The sequence below is a fragment of the Polypterus senegalus genome, unplaced genomic scaffold (genome assembly GCF_016835505.1).
Source record: "Polypterus senegalus isolate Bchr_013 unplaced genomic scaffold, ASM1683550v1 scaffold_415, whole genome shotgun sequence".
Taxonomy (NCBI): Eukaryota; Metazoa; Chordata; class Cladistia; order Polypteriformes; family Polypteridae; genus Polypterus; species Polypterus senegalus.
Window position 1 is genome coordinate 1 of NW_024384512.1, and position 16,186 is coordinate 16,186.

The 16,186-nt window shown below is 40.4% G+C and overlaps 1 long non-coding RNA gene across 2 annotated transcripts in view; it reads right to left on the bottom strand.

The window, feature by feature from the left end:
* Nucleotides 1-8,791: 8,791 nt before the first annotated feature.
* The window catches only part of LOC120521988, a 57,413-nt gene continuing 50,018 nt past the window's right edge, over nt 8,792-16,186 (bottom strand). For both annotated transcript variants that reach the window (XR_005632246.1, XR_005632247.1), the window contains 2 exons: nt 10,649-10,732; nt 8,792-9,183 (listed from right to left, as the gene is read on the bottom strand). This is a non-coding gene — a long non-coding RNA (uncharacterized LOC120521988). The remainder of the gene's footprint in view (nt 9,184-10,648; nt 10,733-16,186) is intronic.

Here is a 16,186-nt window from a genome sequence, read left to right on the forward strand (position 1 = left end):
GGCTAAAACTGCTGCTGTAGTGTAAGCAGAGCCTGATGGGACTTGTAGTCCAGTTTAAGTAGCCCATTTAATTGTGAAATGAAGAAAGACCAGGGAAAAGGTGGTAGTTTCAATCTGGCCTATTAGATTGAGTCACATACAGGTAACTACACCCTATGGAAATTGTGTGAATAAATGGCAACACCAAGCTAATTAGTAAATATGCAAAATCATAGCATCAAAGCACAGGTCAGCCTCCTTACATGACACTGACCAGTCGTATTGTCCAAACAGACAAATTGATAAGGGCAAACCGCTTCAGCAGGAGTGATATTGCGTCATCACTTGAGGCTTGAGGCGTGCTGGCGTGTATTTTGCAAGCAGAGAGGCTGTTGAGAGTTTGTGGTTTGTTCTGTGGTGTGAGTAAAATAAAAAATACATTTTGCTCTTAAAACTTGGGTTTTGGTTGCCACTAAGAAGCCGTGTGGGAATTTTTAAAGCTTTCCTTTAGAACGTTTTTTTTTTTTTTTCACCTGCACAAGAGCAAAAGTATCTTTGGAGTTGCTTGGAAAAGCTACTTCTACTTGTACTTGTTATCTTTATTTGAAGTAGCATTGAGGAGGTAGGGTAGAAAGCAGCAGTAACTGATATCGGCATTTGTAAGCAAATAACCGCGTCATCATAACAGCAATTAATAAGTTTAAAAGAAAAGAAAAAGACCGCAACTGACTTCAGAGCAGTAAGGGAAGGCTCAGCATTATGCAGGTAAGCAGCCATCCTTAAGACGCCACTCAGGCACAAGGGGCTGTAGGAGCAGAAAAGGTAGTAAAGTTTTACTTATTTGCCTATTTTAGATTAAACTATCCTTAGCGGTCCAGAGGTAGAACAGTTAAGTGGCGACAGCGTAAGGGTCATTAATACAAACAGTGAGAGTGGAGGAGAGCTTATAAGTAAGAGGAGTGCAAAGTTAGGAGAAGAGACAGAGAAAAGTAAAGTTAACCTCATAGAAAGGCAAATAGCAGGCAGCTGAGAGGGAGAACAGGACAGGAGCTTAAGGGGAAAAGGTGTAAAATATCTGGAGCAGATCTTAGTGTTACCATTTAAGTTAAATTATTTAATTTTAAGAAAAAAAAGTTAAGGCAGTTTATAATCCCAAATCAAATTTTAATAATGAGGCCAGTGCAATGCAAGTCCTGTTGGATGTTGGACTTTTTAGATGATGGTTTGGAAGAGCCAGTTGTATATGAGGGCCACATCTGCAGGAGATGCCAGCTGATCAGAACCTCGAGCTCAGGGTCGCTGAACTGACCTGCGTTGTAATAGAGAGGGTGGACTTGGCCCAGGTGTCCTTTAGAGATAGTGTGCACCCCAAGGTGACGTGGGAGGAGATTCCAGACCAGACAGGTAGGATTAGGTGGGTCCGCGGTGGAAAGGCGTATGGTAAAGGGTGCACACTGTCCGGGGCATCAACCCCAGAATTAGAAGTGTCAAACTGTTATCATGTCCTGGCGGCTGGGACGGTGACTCTGATAATTCTGAGGGTGGTAGGCAGGGATGAGGAGCCCCAACAGGCCACCCCAAAACCAGTTCAATCAATCAATCAACATTTATTTATATAGCACATATTCATACAAAAAATGTAGCTCAAAGTGCTTTACAAAATGAATAGAGAAATAGAAGACACAATAAAAGATAAACATAAGTCAACATTAATTAACATAGAATAAGAGTAAGGTCCGATGGCCAGGGTGGACAGAAAAACAAAAAACTCCAAAGGCTGGAGAAAAAATAAAATCTGTAGGGGTTCCAGACCAAGAGACCGCCCAGTCCCCTCTGGGCAATCTACCTAACATAAATCAAACAGTCCTCTTTGTATTTAGGGTTTTCATGGAAGGACCTGATGATGATGGTCACGTAGACTTCTGGCTTTCAGTCCATCAATGTTGGTGCATCAGGATGCTTTGAGTAGGTGGTGGTGGTGCGAGGCCGCCACCACAAAAACGAGGAAAAACAGAAGAGAGTAGGGGACAGTACGGATTTTGGAGCCACTGTGAATAGTTATTATGAAGAATTGAACATACAGAGTATCAGGATTAAGTTAAATTGAAGTTATAAAAGGCCATGTTAAAGTAATGTGTTTTCAGCAGTGTTTTGAAGTGCTCTACTGTATTTGCCTGGCGAATTCCTATTGGCAGGCTATTCCAGATTTTGGGTGCATAACAGCAGAAGGCCGCCTGCCTCACCACTTCTTTTAAGTTTAGCTTTTGGAATTATAAGGAGACACTCATTTGAAGATCTAAGGTTACGATTTGGAATATACGTCAGGCATTCCGATATATAAGAAGGAGCGAGATTATTTAAGGCTTTATAAACCATAAGCAGTATTTTAAAGTCAATCCTGAATGACACAGGCAACCAGTGTAGTGACATCAAAACTGGAGAAATGTGTTCGGATTTTCTTTTCCCAGTTAGGATTCAGTTCCCAAAAGAGAGGTAGTGATAGTTGGGGACTCAATCATTAGGGAAGTTGAAGCACAGGTGAGAGAGAGCTCTCACAGTGTGTGTGCCTTCCAGGTGCACAGGTGGAGGACCTCCCTGGAAGGGTGGATAGGCTCTTGGCCAGAGCAGGGGTGGATCCAGTTGTCATTGTCCACGTTGGAACAAATGACATACATAAGGGGTAGTCTGTCAATTCTGCAATCCAAATTCAAAGAGTTAGGTTCCAAGCTGAGGAGCAGAACTGACAAGGTAGTCTTCTCGAAGTTTTGCCTGTGCCACGCTCCAGTCCAGGTAAGATTGAGGAGACTAGAAGGCTTAACACAAGTGTATAGGATTATGGGGCATTGAGACTCCATTTGGAACAGATTGGACCTGTTCCACTGTGACGGGTTACATCTGAACTGGAGGGGCACCAATGAATTGTGGAGGCATGAGTAGGCGAGTGAGGATCGTTTAAGCTAGGGAATGCAGACACAGGGAATTTAGGACAGGTCAGGTGTGTTCTGCTCCTACTCTGGTCCATGCTTGTATGGACGGACTGTTGGACAGGGGTCGTGGGGACCAGTGGCTGTGGGGCATCTTTTGGTGAAGAGAGATTCACTGATCTTGACTTGGAGGCTCTGATGGGGGCTCTCGAGGACTGAGCGAGGAACCTGAGTGTATGGGCATCCAAGTGTCCTGATAAAACCAACATCCAGGCCTTTAATGAACTCTTGGGCACAGCCATCAGCAGTGTGTCTGCTTACGGAGAGTGTCAACCTGCGTGGAGAGCTTTACTTACCTCGGCAGTGACATTCATGTCTGGGTGACTCTTTCTGTGAAGTCAGTAGACGGATTGGGAGAGTACTTCGTTGAAAGGGGTGTGTAGCTCCCAATATCTATGCAAAAGGATGAAGGTCCAAGTCTTTAGAGTCCTGGTGATTCCTGTTTGTGAGGACATGGACACTATCCAGTGACTTTAAATGAAGACTGGATTCCTTCATGTGTGCCTCTTCGAGAGTCCTTGGTAACCGCTGGTTTGACTTTGTGTTGCTCACAGAGTCCCGAATGAGTCACATAAACTGCATTGTGAGGGAGCGTCAATTCACGCACTAGGCCATGAGGAGCAATTCCCTGAGGGTGATCCATCTCGCAGAGTCATCCTTGTTGAGGACTTGAGTGCTTGGACCAGGCCAAGAGGACACCCACATCACACCTGGCTGTGGCAGATAGAGGGGTCATTTGCAGAGGGTGGGACTGGATTGCGTGTCTGCCTGGGGGATTGCCAACCACAATCCTGATCTACTTCATCATGTGGTGGTTGCAGTCATGTGCTGTACCAGTGCATGCTCCTCAACCTGCCCTGACCTGACCTGAATGAGCACTGGAATATTTCAAAAGAACTGGAAAATAGCAAAAATTATCCCATTACATTAAAAAGGTTAACTGGGCAGATTCAAACAACTATAGGCTAGTAAGCTTAATGTGCATCTCAGGAAAATTAATGTAAGGAATTATTAAGTGAAAAATTGAGCAAAACATGGTAAGATCGGAATTTTTATTGAACAATCAGCATGGGCTTAGAAGAGTGAGGTCATATTTTACCAACTTCCTGGAATTCTATGAGAAAGCAACAAAAAGATACAATTAAGGTGGACCTTATGATATTATTTATGTTGATTTTCAGAAAACATTTGATAAGGTGCCACATGAGAGGTTGGGCATCAGGTTAAAAGAAGTGGGAGTTCAGGTGATATTTGTAGATGGGTGCAGAATTGGCTCAGACAGAGGAAGCAGGGGTGATGGTGTGAGGAACTTCATCAGAATTGGCCGATGTTAAGAGTGGTGACCAGCAGGTCAGTGCTAGGGCCACTGCTATTTTTATTTTATATAAATGATTTAGATAAGAATACAAGTAACAAGCTGGTTAACTTTGCAGATGATACCAAGCAAGGAGGATTGGCAGATAATCTTGAATCTGTTGAATCATCACTGAGGGACTTGGACAGCAGACAGGCTTAAGACCAGTCTAACCTGTATTCACAGGGACATCTGATCTTATGAGTCTGCATTCTGTTACATCTGCCAGGATGGTGTATTGGGAAAATGGTGGTGGTGGTACTCTAAAATCCTCCATTTCCCATGATACTGGGTAGAGATTGGTCAGACAAAACCGCGGTACAACACTCGCTAATCTCACAAGTGCACTAAGTCTTGTTGTCTACCTCCACACTGTTTTCACAGCCAGAAGAGAGTCAGAATTTGGCTTCTAACGATGACATGGAAACGGCTGGGCTGTCGTAGCATGACACTCCATCTTCAAGCACTGCTCTGGCTCGGAATGAAACCACGCCCTTTGAGGTCGAATCTCATCCACTCATCCGTCTGCAGTTTCAATTTAGTCAGACCCTGGCCTCATTTAAAAGGGAGCAATGGAATGATGACTCCTTAAATTTGCATAAAATGCAGTAGTTTCGATAGATGGCCAACACACACTACATCCCATGCCACAGGGTGACCACTTTGTGTTAAATAATGAGCTTTTGTATTGGGTAGTAAAACACGAGGTTCCATGGTCTTACCGGCAATAAGTTTTTAACTGACTCATACCCATCTCCTGGGAGCCCATTTGGGCCCCGAAAAATACTAGAGCAGATTAAGCTCCAATTTTCTGGCCGGATTAATGAGGAGGTCTGCCGCTTTTGTATGTCCTGTCTGAAATGTCAATTATGGGAGATTCCTAGGAAGGACTGTGCTTCCTTTAGTCCCGTTACCCTGAATTGACGTCCTCTTTGAGAGAATAGGGGTCAACCTCATTATATATAAATATATACATATAAAATGGTTCTGGTAGATTATGCTACCCGATATCCCAAAGCTGTTCCCTTGAACTAAGCGACTTCAAAGGCTATGGTAGAGGTCTTTACGAGAGTTGGTATCCCTAAAGAAATCCTGATGAATCAATGGACGCCTTTTACCTCAGATACGTGCTGGTTACTAAAAATAAAACATTTAAACACCTTGATATATCATTCTCAAACAAATGATCTATTCGAGAGATTTAATTAAACTCTTAAACTGATGCTACATTAGGTAGTCAATGCATATGGAAGTCCCACAAGCCTTCATGGGGTGCTCACCCTTTGAGTTATTATATGGACAACAACCCTAAGGTATTTTGGATGTTTAAAGGAAGATTGGGAGGAGGCCTCCCCTCTACAAATACACTAGAATATATCAAGTAATTACGTGATGGATTTGCAAAAATTAGACCTATACTAAAGTCTCACATGAAGATGGCACAAAGCAGTCCAGGTCTGTTGTTATAAACGTGGTATGTCCCTTCGGAGTTTCCTGGGAGCTAATCATGATATTGGTTCCTACCTCGCACTCCAAACTACTGTCACATTGGCAAGGCCTGTATGAAGTTAAGGAGAGAGGAAGGGGCTGGTCAATTATTTGGTTACACAACCAATTCATAGGCCCAGTGGAGTTTATGATGTTAATTTGCTGAAACCGTGGAAGAAAAGGGACCCCGATCCCTCCTCCGAAAGCCCTGTTCACTGTTTGCTCATAAATTAACCCTTAACTTTGGTAATAATTTGACCCACCTACAGCGACAGGAGCTCAAAGCAGTTATCCTGTCTGTACCGGAAGTAGTAAGTGAGAAACCTGGACCGAACCTCTCTGGTTCCACATGACATTGTTGCTAAAACCAGGTTAACAGTCTGAGAATGCCCATATCGACTCCCCAAAGCAAAAAGGCAGAAGTGGAGCTGGAAATCAAACAAATGCTCGATCTAGGTGTGATAGAGGAAAGTTATAGTCCATGGTCCAGTTCCATCATTTTGGTCAGAAAGCCTAATGGAAGTTGAAGGTTTTGTAACGACTTCCGTTGGCTTAACCAAGTCTCCCAATTCAATGCCTATCTGATACCTGTGGAAGACCTCCTTGAGCGACTAGGACAAGCTACATTTTGACTACCTTAGATATGACAAAGGGGTACTGGCAGGTTCCTTAACGGACTCCATAAGGAAAAGACAGTGTTTAGTACCCCTAGAGGGCACTGGCAATATCATGTTCTTCCATTCGGATTAAATGGGACACCTGAGACCTTCCAGCGTCCTGATGGACAAAGTGCTCCGTTCTCATAATTCGATATAGTGCTGCCTACCTAGATGACATTGTCATCTATTCCAGCACCTGGAAAGAACACTTACAGCAGGTTTGAGTTGTTTTGTGGTCACTGGCGGATGCCGGTCTTTGTATTAATCCAAATAAATGTTACTTTGGATTAGTTGAAATAAATATTTAGGTTACCTAGTGGGCTGGGGTACAGTAAGGTCACAGTGCTCCAAAATTGATGCCATCTTGAACTGGCCCCATCCGATGACCAAGAGGCAGGTACAGGCCTTTCTTGGCTTAGCGGGATACTATCGCCAGTTTGTACCCTGTTTCTCCGAGAGAGCAACGCCCGCCGACTAATCTTACAAGGAAGGGGAAACTAAATCGTATGTTGTATGGAAGAGGCAACAGAAGCTGCATTTAGTGACCTCAGGCAGGCCCTTATATCAGCTTCTATATTGAAAGCACCTAACTTTTAAGCTGCCTTTTATCTTCCAGACAGACGCCGGACACAGGTCTTGGTGCCATGCTGAGCCAGAGCTCAGTCGATGGAGCTGAACATCCCATTATGTACCAGAGTGGAAACTATTGGACTGTGAAACCAGGTGTGCGGCAGTGGAGTGGGAGGCTTTGGCGATTAAATGGGTGATTACACAGCTGAGGTACTACCTGTTGGGATGAGTTCACCCTGGTGTACCTTTACAGTGGATGGCCCTGCACAGAGACTCGAACCCATGAGTCACAAGGTGTTTTTAGACCTACAGCCTTACAAGTTTTTGGTTGTTTATCGTCAAGATATACTGCAAGCCAAAGCCGATGGCCTTCCCCAGAGCACAACTTAACAGACAGGTACACCCAACAAGATGAGTATAGGCTGAGTGGAGGGCTGTGTCACACATGTGTGAGTAGCAAGGAGGTAATTCCACGCCAGGCCAGGGGTGGCGGGGTGCACTAAACCTACCTCTTTTATCTCTCCAGGCCAAATATGGAAAAACCTTGCTGATTCAACATCAAAGCATCACTTCCAGCTCCCTATGCCCACCAGTCTGATATCAGTTTTGGCTCTGGCACCCAGATCGACATCACTTCCAGTTCTGTCCCTAGACGACATCATTTCCGGTTTATAGCTTATAAAGCCGCCATTTTCCAAAACCAAATCAGTTCAGTCTCAAAGAAAACATTTCTACATTCATTTGAATACCCATTTCAGCCAGGGACAATATAAGGGTAGCTGCCCCAAACCCTTTTCATGTGTTGAGGCTCATTCTTTCACTATATATATATAGTGGCAGACTGACACCCTGTGATGGATGGACCAGAGGAGAGAAAAGTTTCATGGCAATACCTCCCTGGATTACACCAGGGCGCCTGTACAGTTCCAGAGCCCTAAACTGCAACACTTCCACTGGGTGCACTATAAAAGAGGCCACTTCACTCTATTTGGGGAGCCAGAGTAGGGAGGTGGAGGACAAAGCTTTCTGGAAGAGGAGTGGAGGTGGCTGAAAGAAGAAGCATGAGAGAGAGAAGGAAAGAAGATAAAGAGAGTGGCTGAGCAGCGTTGTGCTGGATAATTGTGTACTGTGCTCTGAAGTAGAGAGTGGAAATAGAGCTTCCCCAGGAAGAAATAAACTGTGTGGTGTTTTGCACTTGGGTGTCTCTGTGCCTGTCTGTGTCCAGGTTTGGGAAGCTGTATGTCCCAGTGGCTTTTACAATATCCACATTTTAAATGAGAGTGTGAATGGACCCTGTCTCGAACTAAGACTCGAGCTCTGCTTTACCATACCAGCAACACTACTGACTGGATCCTGTACTTGAAGTTTAGTTGTGTCCTTGTGTACACTATCCAGAGAGATTCTTACTTCTTTGACTTCCACAGAATACTGAGGACAGTATAGTGAAAACAGAGTACAAACCATTAAAGCAACAGAAACACTTCTTTGGTGATGCCAATGAGTGGCTCTTCATTAGCCTTGAGAACCACTGAATAAAACTGTCTTTCAGTCTGCTGTTCTGAGTGCACATGGTCCTTAAAAGTGACCATCACGATGGCTGAGGCCTTTACTAATCCTCTTTGACTGGGTCTCTTAAGGCTGCTGCATTGAATTCACATACATAACAGAGAAAAACACAAACTTGTAATCAATATACAAAACACATAAAGTGTCACAATTCAAGAGTTAAAGCCTCAGTGAAAGATAAACACCAGAAATAATAAAATACGTTTATTTTATGGAAGTTTGCACATGAATCAGACAGAAAGGCAAAGCAAACAAGGGCTCTACATTAAAAACAGTTTTCAAAATAAAAAAGATGCTTTATTAAAAGAAACAATGTCAAACCAAATAATAAGTGCTTTGTGTTTCCATTGCAGCTGCCTGTAGTAGTAGGTGTTGTATCATGTTAGCTATTATAGATGAAATGAGAAGCCATCTTGCCTGAAGAAGGGCCATAACTGCCTCGAAAGCTTGCATATTGTAATTGGTTCAGTTAGCCAATAAAAGGTGGCACATTGCTTCACTTCTTATTGCATTACAGCTGTCAATTTCATAACGCTGGTCTTCTGCAAAGATCGCGTGGTTTGATATCATATTATTGTAGAGTCTGAAATGAGAAAGTGAAATATAACGACCAATGTTAAAGGTCTGAATTCATGACAAGCATCCAGCTGTCTGAAAAGTAAAACAAAACCCTTAACATTACTATGACCAATTACACAACCACTCCTCCACCATCATGGAGCAATTAAAACATTATTTAACGAAGGCATCCTGTTTGTTAATTAATCAAACACTGTGATTAACAAGATTTATGTAGGATCTGAACCAATCTAGTGGAGTGGAGCAGTAGAGGGAGCGCTTCTGGAAGATGGCTCTTATTTGAAGATAGCAGACAGAGTTGAATGGGCTGATCCAAGAAAGTATGGTTTAGAAACTTAATGAAAGGAATTATTAAGGAGAAGATCAAGCAGCACATGAGAAAAACAAGAGTTTTAGTTAACAGGCAGTAGGGGTTTAGACAGAAGGAAGGTCATGTTTCTCTAATATGCTAGGACTGAAAGAAATACAAGCAGACAATCAGAAATGTGCATATGATATTATTTACCTTGATTTTCAGAGGGCTTTTGATAAGGGCTCATTAAAAGTTAGTGAACCAACTAAAAGAAATAGGAATTTAGGTTATGATCTACAGTATGAGAGAATGCAAAATTGGCTTAAACCCAGGAAGCAAAGGGTTATGATGAAGGGAACTAAAAGTGGGTGTCCCCAGGGGCAGAGCTGCAGCCACTGCTCTTTTAATATACATAAATGGTCTGAAGAGAATATATTTAGTAAGCTGGTTAAATATGCAGATGATACCTAACAAGGTGAAACGGCGGATCATCTAGAAAGAACTGAATGGTTACAGAAGAACTTGGACAGCATACAGGCTTGGGCAGATTTGTGGCAGATGAAATTTTGTGTACTTAAATATATAGTATTATAAAGAGAAAGTAAAAATATTTTGAATGCACAATGGGAGTGAAACCTGAAAGTATATTTTGTGCATCCATCTATTACTTAGCACCTTTCACTCTGTATATGTATCTATGAGAAGGATTTAGAGTCATAGTGGACTCTAAGCTATCCAGAGAGTGTTCAGAAGCCATTTAGAAGGCTAACAGAATGTCAGGTTATATAGCGCCTTGGTGTGTGGAGTACAAGTCACAGGAGGTGACACTAAACCTTTATAACACACTGGTGAGGCCTCATCTTGAGTACTGTGTGCAGTTTTGGTCTCCAGGCTACAAAAGGACAAAGCAGCACAAGAGAAGGTCCAGAGAAGAGCGACTAGGCTGATGAACATTAGAAGTACCAAGGCCCATGGCAATTGGCATTGTATTTTTATATGTTTAAATATTTCCTTAGTGTTTGTGTAATGACCCTGACCTTTCTTGACTTTACTCAATTTGTTCTATTCAGTAAACATAATAGACAGGTTTTTACAATAAAGATTCCTATTACAAGAACAAATATATCATTAAAGAAAAATTACAATTAAGTCAAGAAGAAAACCTAAAGATTATTACCTCACAGTCTTCAGGTTGGCTTTCCCATGCAAAGCTTTGTGAAGTGTTGTTGCTCCAGAGTCTGTGATTTTGTTGTCACTCAGACTAAAAAGAGAAAAAATGTCAGTGAAAATCAAAATGTCAGACAGTTCGTGTCTGTCAAAGAGCACAGTCCAGGAGAAGAAGACTTACTTTAAGGTGGTAATCTGAATATCTAAAATTTGGTGCCAGATGAATTCATGATTTTTATTAAAATGTTGAGGAGGACACAACAAGGAGTCTTACACAAAAAGTGAAAAGGATGGACAATGTCATACCATGGGCATGGACAAAGGAAAACAAGGCAAAGACAACAAACAGTTCTTCATTTGAACCCAACACAAAACACAAAAATCTATAGAGCACTGAACAGCATTGTTAATATCAGATGTGCTGTTAACAATGGTAATGGACAATGAGTCTGTAAATATCTTAATTTTTAATTATTTCATCATTGTGACTGACCTGCCTTGACTTTTAAATAGCTGCACTGTGGCAATTTTGTACTTTAACTATACAATTCCATTCAGAAAAAATGCTTGATAACATTTTTCTTTATATTTTACACATAAGAGCACCTATTAACACTGCAACCAATACTAAGGAATGCTGGTAATCAAGGCCTCATGTATAAGTGGTGTGTATGCACAAAAATGTTGCGTACTCCCGTTTATACACTCACATGTATAAAAACTAAACTTGCCACGCACATTTTCACGCCAGCTAAATCCTTGGCATACGCAAGTCCTCTGCTCGGTTTTGCAAATTGGCACCTAAGCGTCAAAGCAGTGCTTTTGTTCCAGTGTGGTTTCCTTTCTTTTTAGATCCACATCCCTGACGCAGCTTTATCAAATACACTGAAATTAAATGCATATTGTTTAACAGTTTAAGGCATCTGATTGTAATTAACCTGTAACAATATAATGGTCCAGGGAATAGTCAAAGTATTCTAAATACCATAACTGTTTTAGTGTTGTTACTCTTAGTGCACCACTTGGAGTATTTATATCACTGTATCTGAAAGTGGAATGACAGCTCTACAGCAGCAGATCGGAAAGAGAATTATTGGTATACAGCATCAAGCACACACTGCCTCAGCCATTCTATTTGAACTGCTCTCATCACGACACACAGTAGCCAAAATTAAAAGAAGTTGTCAGATATCAAAGTTGCGGTGAAAAGGTGAGTTGTAGCCCACTGTCTGAGTGTCATATGAAAGCTTATTAGGGTACAGAGAAAAAAAAGGCACACAGCGAGGGAAAAAGCACGAAATGTCAACTTCAATCTTGAAATTTCCACTTTAATCACGTAGTTTATTTTGTCATTAAAGTAGAACATCATAAACTTCATCTTAAAATTGTTTAATTTACTAGTTTCTCAGATCCCATCGTAACTAAAGTAGCACGTTAAATGCTTTGTATTCTGTGTGTTCTTCTATGTGCTCTATGTGTGTGAATCTGTTTCCTGCAGAGGCATTAGCTCTCTTGGAAATGTGTTCTTTTAAATTGTGGCTTATTAAATAATTAAACAATATCATAATATACCAGAAAAGGCGATATCCCTCCCATAGTGATTACGGCGTACAAGAATCACATGAGACAAAATATCTTTTAGCTTACATTTACTGACGCTTTACGCGTTACAGACGGGAGGCATATGGACAGACTTTATCCAGGTGGGAATCTGGATCAACACAGTCAGCCATTTTCTCCGTCCCTACGCTGGGAGGTTTTTCAACACCTTGTGTCGACACAGCCTCAAGGGTCTGGCCACTGTCCAGACCTTTTATATGTTCTTGCTTCATTTGCTGGTCTTCTCTGTCTCCAAACAAGGGCTGAATTCCTCTCCCACAAAATACAGAAATATCATAGTGCTTACATGTCGATTCTCATTCTCCCAAGAAGGAAAGAAGGTTTGTGCTGATAGAGGACAGAAATACCCTAACCTGTGTTTAAGCTGACTATACAAGCCTCCAGTTGTCTTTGGCTATCTAATCCAATGCTTGGTCAGCAATTCTAACTGCTGAGCCCTGTGTGCCACAGTTAACATGCACATGTGAATAAAACTCATAACAGTATTGTCCAGATACAGTGACATAAAGAAACATGTAGTATACAAGCCACCCTTTGTCACTGGATCTGTGACAAAAAACAATATTTGAAAGTCATATCCACAAAACAAAAGGTACTTGATCCCCATCACAGTGTCAATATTTCAAGTCATTTATGGACATGTAAGATGTAATACACTATAGCTTCTGTACCATTCATCTAAAACCAGCGTAAACATGGACAAACAGTTACATTTAACATGCTGTTATCAAGTAGTGATCAATGTATCTCATCAATGGTGTTAGTGGAGATTTATGCCTGTTATTTCTTACATAGTCTGTGTTGTGTCTACATATTACTGAATTCATGCAGTGGGTGTCATAGCATCAGATTATATTACAATCCTATATAGCATCTTGATGGATTACTATTCTTTGGCACTCCTATCATTTCTAGCTTCAATATGTTGCTAGATGTGCCCACCCTTTGATGTCTGATCCCTTTATGAGTTACAATAGTTGTAACATAACTCAGATGCTATTCTAGCTTCATTGCTATGATTATTAATTGTTCTTAACTAGTATTATTGCATAATTGTTCATTCACTATCTGTTATCCTCCCCAACTTCACTATCAGATGTTCTATTCCAAGTTCACATCATTGATAAATCATGCATATCCTCATACCTTTGAGCCCTTCTTATAATAGTTTCAAGTATATTCCTAGACTTGCTATATATATATATGCCTTGTCCAACCCAGTGGTTTGTTAACAAAGTCTCTTTCTTGGTGGCTTTGCAGATTGGTAACTTTGCAGATCCGTCTGAACAAAGTGTGACTGCTTCAAGGCACTAAAGTTTGTTGTTACTGGAACAGAAAGTAAACAGTCCTTTTATCAGTAGGGAGCTCATAAGATGAACACATGGTGACTGTCCCTTTTAGCAGAGGTGCACTTCCTCTAAGCTTGCACTGTATTCAGTGGTCATTCATGGGAGCCTTCAACAGCTGTCACATCACCTCAGTGGCTACAGCCTGTCCCTGCCACAGTCCATAAAACTTGTCTTAGTTCATGGCATCAAATCTGAGTAGCTGGACTTGCAATCTTTCTTTAGTTCTTTACTCCGTTCCCTCTGGAAAGCAAGTGTTTCTTCACCAGCTATTCTCAGGTATGTGCAACAGATTAAAAGTCATTAGCGCAGTACAGTCTCTGTAAATCTTCATTTGTGTGTACACCACCTGTTACTTCATTCATGAAACTTTACCACTGAATGGAGAGGCTTTAACCACTAAATTGAGTGGCCAAACTTAAGCTACTTGCTATGCTAACTAGAGAAGGGTGGAAGGTAGAGCAAATACATAACATAAAGCAATTATTTCCCAATCATATGTATCATACAAATGCAGCATTATAAATGACAATTCTAGACCCGCAGTTCAGTCTCATAAAAAGAAATAGAGTAATACATTTAAACTATGCTAGTGACAATGTTTCTTCAGTAGGATCATCATACATTACACAAAATTCACACATTGCCTAAATTATAACAGGATGTTACATATTTGAATTTAAGTGTTAAACAAAAATATCTTATAACATCCATATCATAAGACAAAATCTTTATAATGTCTGTAAGATTTTATAACAGGTCATATAGACTAATGCTTCTAATGTATAACTGCATAATCCATTTAGCTGTGTGCATTATCACTGAGCATTAACTTAATACATTGATGCAATAACAACTCTTCCTAAAATTAATCACTTACAGAGACAAATCAATACATGTATGTCATTTCTAATACATTTTGTAATTACTGAAGTGATAATAATAATCATTTGTCATACATCAAAATATGTAAACCCTCTATACTGTTTTTTCAAAGAACGAAATCAGTCTAGTGTTCATTTGTTTGCATTTTTTCATTAAAACATTTTAACACTTGCACTAAATCAGCATGCAAGAAAATTATTCTAATAGCTGCTGTTCATTAATTTATGATTGATAAATATTCACTATCCTTCGATTAGATTATTTCTAATTGCTCTGCCCAAACTTGCTATTAAGCTATTTTTTGCAACTTGTATAGAAACATAGTTTGTGTTTTTCATCCGTTGGTCAGTGGATTTGCTGAATCTGGAGAAAAAGAACATCTATAGATTTAAATTAAACTTTTATGCTTATAATACTTTTCATGAAATTCAGATTTAAAATTCTTCTCTTTGACTGACCATGTTACAAGCTATTTTGAGATTCGTCGAGGTCAATAAGTCATGGCGTTATTTAAACTCTGCATCTGTTTGCAGGCTTCAAAGACACAGACCAGGCACAGATTGTGTTATCAATCACCAGTCATGATCACTATTGATATTCACATGTATTACATTTAACTTTGAATATTATTATATGGGACGTCTCCCATTTCTACAGTTTATTTAACATTCTTAGTCAGCTGACGAACATAGAAAGACAGACTACAAATGACATAAACACGCATCTGCCACCCCAGACTCTGAATAAAGATAATTTATTCGTCTTTTATTTTCTTTTCTAGATTCTAAACTCTGCTTCATGTCCAAGCAGAATTACTTGGCTAAAGCAGAAATTCGTTCACTAGAGAACAGACAATCAACCTTCACTCGTTTCAGTCATTTCTACACAGTATTTGGCAATTGCTTCATTCTTTCACATGTATTCACATACTCACGTTCTCTTTACAACAATACTTCATTCACAGAATAAAGTTCTCGATTTCTAGCACACGTGCTATAAACTCACTCGAGGTTGTGCTTTTTTGTTTATCTATAGGGTTTCACCATGCAACATACTTAAGCACGTCTTTTCCTTCATGCTTATTATTAATCAAACAACATCTCAGGCCGCAAGCTGATATTACTGAAAATATTAGGAATGCTTCTTACCTCAGTTTCATACGCGCTATTTTCCAGATCATGGAATTTTCGTGGCGAACATCACGATCCAGCGTCAACAAAGGGCAACGTATTGCCCGTGGCGATCCGTAAAATTCAGCGCAACAAGAAAATCCACGCAGGAAATCACGCAGCACAATTCCACAACAAGAAAGTATTCCCAGAAAAAGTTGTGCGGTCACAAAGAATATTCTGACTTAACAAGGAAAACATACATGCTTGAACCTTTATCTCATATCACCGGCAAGTGTGCTAACCACTGCGCCACCATACATTCCCTTAAGAGTTCCCAAAATACATAACCTCCATTCATGCACAATCGGGCACATGCTACATATCCGTGAGAACTTGTCTCCCTTATTATTTAGTATTATTAAAAGAGTATTTTTCCTTTAAACTTGATCAGGGTTTAAAAGAAAAATGTTTTGCACGCTTATAAGTTTTAAACAAAAGTGGAGACATTCTTTTTGATTTGCTTTAAACCAATTGTCTTATGAGAAACTGCCTCATGTTTTTAACTTCATACTTATCTAAATAATC